At 28.7% G+C, this 8,179-nt stretch overlaps 1 protein-coding gene across 1 annotated transcript in view; it reads left to right on the top strand.

Moving 5' to 3' along the window:
* Positions 1 to 798: 798 nt before the first annotated feature.
* Positions 799 to 8,179, top strand: part of LOC107448575 (LHFPL tetraspan subfamily member 2a protein) — a 75,035-nt gene continuing 67,654 nt past the window's right edge. Inside the window, exon 1 of the mRNA XM_016063831.4 lies at positions 799 to 1,028. The gene's annotated coding sequence lies outside the window, so the exon portion shown is untranslated. The remainder of the gene's footprint in view (positions 1,029 to 8,179) is intronic.

Below are 8,179 nucleotides of genomic sequence, written 5' to 3'. Positions count from 1 at the left end.
CTTCTGGGTTGGGTTTGAAATTGCATGGCTACCTAGTTGAACACTGGTGGTCGTAAACTCAGACTCGGGTTGGCTGTTCAACGCTGATTATTAAAAATATTATAAAATCTATTTACTGTGGGATAATTCTGGTTCCATTAAAATTGTTTCCTTGATTTTAGTATTATTCAGTATTGTTTTCTCCGAATTAGAGCCAAAATTCTTAAAGCTTTAGCTGTTTAGTTGAACATTAAATTGTATAACAATCGTATCGAGTGTAAAGTTGCAATTTCAGCTTTCCAAGGTGAATTTTTGTTTATCTAACGTTTTGATGAAGGATAAAGCTTCATTGCGCCCTAAATTCGATTATTTTAATCATTTGCTCGAGGAAATATATTTTGCATACCATAGAGAGTGATATTTGGGGATATATTTGAGAGAATTATTGCATTTTACCTTCCTGCTTTTTGATTTCTTGGCTGCTAATAATGAATGCGCAACTGATTATAATTGGTAAGGGTAGTATTTAAAGAACACTTTGCAAATATACCTTTATTCTTTGTTAGATATATCAAAATTATTCAGCAAATAAAAAATGATGATTGCTTAGGCATTTCACCTATAAATTCGATTAAACATTAATTTAATTAGATGAGAGCTTCACTATAAGTATCAATCCCTTCGAATGTACTTAATCTCAAAAGCTCGATAAATAATGGTTTATAGCTATGATTCTAACTCTGATCTCAGTTTGTTGGCGAAGTGGTTGGCGCCATTGCACATAACTTCGATTCATCCGGCAGCCCTAATTGAAAGGATGACGTCGCTTCGCAGCAGCGACAATCCACACGTGGTTGCATCCTACGAACGGAAGGATTCATCATTGAAATTTTCATCATGCGGCAGTCTACCATCTGCCGCACCGTTCTTTGACCCAAAACATCGCTTTTAAAGGTGTTTACTAATTTTCATGCCAACTGTCATCTGGATTGCAATCAATATTATTGCTCGAATACGACGGCGCTGATTGTTTCGCTTTAAATTATCAGGTAAATTTATGTTTAAAATTATATATTTAACAATGTTTGTAACATTGTTTTAAAATTAATTTAAACAAGTAATAGACAAATTGTGTAATACAGAAAGAATTGAATGAAATAGAATAAATTATGTTCGGATAAAAAAATCTCTTTGCATCAAAAAATTCCCGAATAAAAATTTGCATTAAAATTAATAATTAGCTCAATTTTCTGAGATTTGGAAAGATTGATAAATTCATTTTTCAAGCTATATTGCATTTCATTAGATTAAGAGGTTGAAAATGCTTAAGATTTTAAAGAATGAAAATAAAATGGATTTTTTTTATGAAATTAGTACTAATAAAGGATAAAGGTTGTTATTTAAATTTTTATCTTATAAGTCGATAATATTATATTTTTCGAAATTAAATAACAACTGCAAATATACAATATTATTAATAGTTGAGAATATTTCTGTGTGCTTTAAATTAAATATGGATAAAATAGTCTCAATATACTAGATTATGAATAAAATAAAAATAGTGTTTAAATAAAATTTAAGTTTGAATGAAACTAAATTAAAACATAATACAGATCATCTATCATAACATTCCTTTATTGAATATTAGAATGTTTTAATAAGGCAAATGCCAGTTATCTCAGACTGAATTGAAAATTTTTGAAAATTTGAAAATTGAAAATTTGTAATTTCTTTTATTGTTTTCTAAATTGAATAAGTATATTAGCACACTTTTATTTTATAAAACCCTAATTGGAGAAAAAAATGGGACGAGTGGAGCAGGTGGGATGATTATAATTCTTCAAATATTTTTTATATAAACATGTTAATTAAAATTACTTTCTATTTACACTAAAATTTATTCTTGTTTTTTATGCGCTTAAGTTACTGATACATAAAATACGTAGAATTTTCAAAATAAGTTTGGATTATCAATTTTTATTTTTATATAAAATCTGCAGAAGTATCTATCTTTTATTTTAAGAGAACATTAGATAGAATGAATTTTTTTTTCTTTTACAGTGAATTTTTAATATTTATACAATTTTATTTAAATATTAAATAGAATTTTTCTATTTCTAATAGTTTTTATTGATAAGTTCTTTATGGTATAATTATAATTTTAACATTTTATTAAACAAATAATAATAACAACTTCTTTTGAATGACATTCCTTATTGAATAGAAGCAGTTTAATTTTTAAACACCTGTTGATTATCTGATGAAGTTAACTTTTTGATCGAAGTGCGGATTAAAATCAATATTTTGTTTCAAACAGGCTACTTTTTTCCTTGTTTAGAAATGGGCTACACGGAATCATAAATAATTTAATGCATAGAAATGAACTAATTGCGTATTGTACAAAATCATTGTTAAAATATATTTATACTTTCAATGTAATTAATTTGAAATGATGATTATGAATTTTGATTGATTTAACCATTTTTGTTTTACACATGAGCTCGGACTTTGTTTAGTAATCAATTTTGATTTATAAATATTGAGCTTGTTTAATTGAGTTAGCTTTCTGACTTCGATGCAACTATGACATCATTATTCTTATTAAATTTTTTGAATATTATTATAAAAGATAATTCACGATTAATGAGTATTTTTTGAAAGACTTCTTTCAAGCGTAGAGTTTAACCAAATTTAAAACGTTTCTATCTTCGATAAATTCTCATCCTGCTTTAGTTTATAAAATCACAGTTGAAATACTTAGTACATTCAACTCTCTTAGTACATTCAACTCTCTCAACTAAAATTCGAAGACAAAAAATATTTTAAAGGTATGTTTCTCGAAATTGTTTTTATATTTTTGTTTCAATTATGTTCTACATTTTTCTTTAAATTACAACGATGTATAATGTACTTGGATACAATTAAAATCGAGAACCATTACTATTCAGTACCATTTGATAATAATAACAATTTGATAATAATATTACCATTCAAAAACACTTGAGATAATACAAATATATTTTGAAATATTACTTCAAAAATAAATTTTAACCAACTTTATACCATTGATACAAATTTGCACAGTACTTTAATTTATATTGGTACTTTCAAAACTCATACTGCCTTTAACTAGCATTAGTTATCAAGTATCTAAGTATATTCTAAAAATGCTTTTATAAAAATTGATTTCATATTTTTGTTTCGTTTGTATTGTATGCTTTTCTTTGAATTACAATGACTGTATTATAATTTATTTTGATACAATTAAATTATCAAAAGTCCATTGAGACAATGGAATTTAATCAATAAATAATATAAATAGTTGTTTTTCGGAGAAAAAGATAACAGATAATTGTTTTGCCGATTGAATTTGCAAGTGTAAGGATTACATATAGGAGGTTTGATTCCCTTTTTGACGATTTCAAATCACTTCGTCCATTGAAAAAAGTCCATTGAAACAATCGAACTTAATCAATAAATAATATAAATAGTTGTTTTTCGGAGAAAAGGATAACTGATAATTGTTTTACCGATTGAATTTACAAGTGTGAGGATTACATATAGGAGGTTTGATTCCCTTTTTGGTGATTTTAAATCATTTCGTCCATTGAAAAAAGTTGTTTCCATAGTTAAAACTGCTTTTATATTAAGTTTAAAATATGCTAAGCCTTCTTTACTATTAAATAGCTCTGAAGAATAAAACCCGTACTTAGTCGACAAGACCGTGTAGTTATGTTCCACAATACTCCAAGTCGAAAGTCTTCGAAGATTGGATACAGTGTCTAACATGAAGCCAGTAGCATGGCAAAAGAATATGATAAATGCTTTATTTGTGGTTTCTGTGTTCGAATTTGATCAATTTATTTAATTTACGAGGAATTCCATGTAGTAAATTCCTTAATTTTAAAGTCTGTGTATATTCCTCAGTGTAGAAAGATCATAATATTACTAAGTTTGCTATAAATAAATATTTCAGTGGGAAAAAGAGTAACTTTTGCTTATTTCTATACTTACCCAGTTTTATATTTACAGGTCAGAAAAACCAGTTTTTGTGTACTTACTAAAAATAGCTACCAAAGTAGAGTTTTTTTTAAATATTAAATAAATTTATTTTTAGAGCAAAAGAGATATTTTGTCTTGCAAATAAAAATAGTAAAATTTTTTACAAAGTTTCTTGGAAGAAAAAACCTTAAGGACATAGTTTGTCTTTATACCCCATATCTTATGAAACTCGATATCAGTGGAACTTGCTAAAAGTTTAGTATACGAGGGTTGCTATTTATATTTCTGGCCTTGGCAACAGTAAGTGTTGCTAGGCGACCGCAGACGATTTTAATCGAAAGTTTGATATTTTTAAACATAAATTCAGCAGACGATTTACCATTATAGCTTCATTTGTGTTGTTGACAGTAAATTGAAAAGTTCTTCTCTTTCAAAAAATGGAATTGAATCGTGAACATTTTCGTGCCATTATTTTTCATAACCTTCGACGTGGATTGTCAAGACAAGAATGCTTCGATGAACTTAATTCTTTATTCAGCGATAAAGCGCCATCCTACAGCACTGTAAAGAATTGGTATAACGAATTTAATCGTGGTCGATGTTCGATCCAGGACGAATCTCGTGCAGGTCGTCCAAAATCCGTTATTGTGCCAGAAAAAATCGATGCTGTGCGTGAACTGATAAAGCAAGATCGTCACGTGACGTAACGTGAGATAGAGGCGTCTTTGGACATTAGTATGACTAGCATCAATAAAATATTGCATGAACATTTGAGCGTAAAAAAAATTTGTTCGCGTTGAATCCCGCATAATCTGACAAACGCTAAAAAAAAAGGCTCGTGTCGATTGGTGCAAGGAAATGTTGGAAAAATACGTTCAAGGTACATCAAAGGTTGTGTATAACATCTTCACAGGTGACGAATCATGGATCTATGCATATGAGCCGGAAACAAAATAGCAAACAACTGTATGGGTCTTCCAAGACGAGGCAAAACCAACAAAAGTTGTTCGAGGAAGAAGCACATCGAAGCAAATGATTGCCTGTTTCTTCGGCATTAACGGTCATGTGGCAACAGTGGCGCTAGAGCAACGCAGGACGGTCAATTCTGAATGGTACACGACCATTTGCTTGCCAGAAGTCATCGGAGAAATTCGAAAAAAGCAGAAGAACAGGCGACAATGCGAGCTCTCACACATCGACTCAAACAAAGGCATTTCTGACGGAGCGAAAGATCGAACTGATGGGTCATCCGCCGTACAGCCCTGATTTGGCACCCAATGACTTCTTCTTATTCCCACACATCAAAAATAAATTACGTGGACAACGATTTTCGACCCCCGAAGAAGCGGTTGATGCATTCAAAACGCATGTTTTGGAGTTACCTCAATCGGACTGGAAAAAATGCTTTGAAAATTGGCTCAAACGCATGCAAAAGTGTATTGATCATCATGGAGAATATTTTGAAAAACAATAAAACCAATTTCGATCCTACATATTTGTTTTTTCATTATTAGGCCAGAAATATAAATAGCAACCCTCGTATTAGATGATCATGATGCATTTCCGGAAAATTATAATAAAAGACTCACCGGGCACAATTTCAGACATCAATATTTTTTAAATATATAGAGTTATAGCAAACATCACTAGGGTTTTTTAAAAAAGCTAAATTGTTCTAATTACTTATTACTTGATTAAAATAGATAATAGATTACATGATATAAAAGGTTTATTCTTGTTTTTACATTATTTTAGAAATTTCAAGTAAAATTCAACTTAAATTTTTTATTTGATTTACTTGAAAATATTTGTTTAAAAAAAAAGGATACGTAGCATTTTTTAAGAAATTTTATTTTTCCAAAATGGGGGTATAATAAGCAAAAATGTCCTAAAAGTTAAGGTTTAACTTATAAAGCATGAACAATATTTAAAAAAAAATGTGTTTACAGCATAGCCGAGTTCTTGTGTTATTGAAACGAAATCAATATGATGAAATCAATGATGAAATGATTTAAATTGATTGAATTCGAGTTCTTTGTTTTATTTCTTTACCCAATTGTTATTTCTGAATGTTTTTCAGGATTTCATTGTTCTTTTAATGCGATAAAAAATGACATCATATTGAAACAATAAAGTTGAGTCTAATATCTTATTTTGATTATAAATTATAATTATGAATAATAAAGTAATTTTTTTTATCTAATCTAAGACATAAATAAGATTAATATATCTATTTTCATATTCCCCTAGTGGCAAAAACTTTTTTTCTTTCTTTTACTCTGAAATTTTCGGGTATTAATAAATTTTCAATCTTCTTTTTCGCGAGTGTTTTGTTTGGATAAGGGAAAATGCTTTATTTATCACATAGCTGTTACATATCTCATAGGACATTTTTTAAAAGATAAAAATTAATTGTATAGTTATTTTTTATTTCTTCTATGATTAATTGACTTTAGGATGAAACATCTTACATGCATTGTTTTGTATAAATTTATATCTGATGGCATTATTTGTAAAAAAATATAATTATATAAATATAATTTAACAAAAAAAAAAAAAAAAAAAAAAAAAAAAAAAAAAAAAAATTGGAAAATTTTTTTCCTTCCTTTTTTTATTTCAGTCAAAATGCGGATAATTCTGGTTGCTAATTTTAACGTAATAATTTATTAGTCGCAATCACTTAACAATAATCATAATTTTTTTGATACGGAGGGAGATATTCTGGTAAAATTACCGTACTGCACGGCAAATAAAACGTAATTTCTGGTAAATAAAACGCAATTCTTATTCATAACCATTCATTTGATAATATTTTTGTTCGTATGGTAACGGTTTACCGGAAATTCTGGTTTTTGAAATTATAGTTTTTGTTACTATACATTTAGTAAAAAATGCAAAACTGAAAAGTAAATTTAACCGGATAAATTATTCTTATGCAATGCTCTAAGGTATGATAATATTACCAAATTTGGTCATGATAATATTACCAAATTTGGTCATGATAATATTACCAAATTTTATCATATATTATAAAGGCATATTTTATAGTTAATTTTACCAAAATGTAAAAATTACCGGGTTTTATTCACACGCCTGAAAAAAAAAAAAAAAGCGGAGTAAAATTATAATTCCTGAATGTCTCTCTGACTTGGAACCGCCTTATATTAGGTTATGCACACATACTGTAAAAAAAGATTGTATTTTCCCCTTAAAAAGCAATTTCATTATTGCCCAGTGCTATTAAAATAAGATTGCCAACATACAAGTGCTAAAAAGTTTAAATACAATATCATCTATACACTGTAAAAATTTTCATTTTAAAATCACTGTAAAATAAATGGCAACAGTCTGTCCATGCAAATAACTGTACAGTTTACGGTAAAGAACATTTTTTTCCTTTACGATATTGAAACCGTTTATAACTAATATGGTTAAAAAACCATGAATACAAAACGGTTTTTTAACTATTTACAACTAGCATGAAAATACTAAACTTTTTTGAGTTAAGCAGCTTTATGGTGCAGCCATTTACGCGGGAATAAGAGTTTCGTGTTCCAATAGTCCAGGGTCACAAACTGTGAAGTGCAGAGTACTGGATATTCTTCATGTGTAGAAGGGAATGGCATAAAAGCTGGTACTTGAAAACCAGTTCTGTCAGTTAAGAAATTGACAGATAAGTCCTCTCAGCTATAATATGCACTAAGATACAAAGAACTAAGTGGCTTCATTAGGTGGACCTAGTTAGTGCGATAAACTTCTGCTTGTTTAACCGTATTATCAGAAAGTATTTAACAAACGGTTTTTCTCACAGATAACAGTTTGAATACCATCTTATTTACAGCTATTTGACTGCTTTGCTTGAATATGTTTAAATAACAATGAAATAAATTGATATTTAACTATTTTTTCCTGGAAATTTCTAACAGTGTACTCTCTTTTATTTGGTCGATTTCGCAAATATTAGTTATCTAAAATTTAAGAGAGCTATAAATTTTACTCTGAAAGTAATTTCTGTGGATTTAAATGCTTTTGATAAGTTGTGCAAGCGTTGTAAATGCTTTACTCGCCAACTTTCGAGAAAGATGGATGAAGAGTTATTTAGAGGAAAATGAAGGTTGCTTATTCTAGACGCAACTCTCCCTGTCAAAACTCTAAAGTGGCTCTAGAGGTTGTTTTGGATTTTCTTGTCTGTCAACTA

This window comes from Parasteatoda tepidariorum, chromosome 11 (assembly GCF_982258835.1).
Source record: "Parasteatoda tepidariorum strain Cologne lab strain chromosome 11, Ptep-v5.0, whole genome shotgun sequence".
Taxonomy (NCBI): domain Eukaryota; kingdom Metazoa; phylum Arthropoda; class Arachnida; order Araneae; family Theridiidae; genus Parasteatoda; species Parasteatoda tepidariorum.
This window is presented reverse-complemented; position numbering and strand designations above follow the sequence as displayed.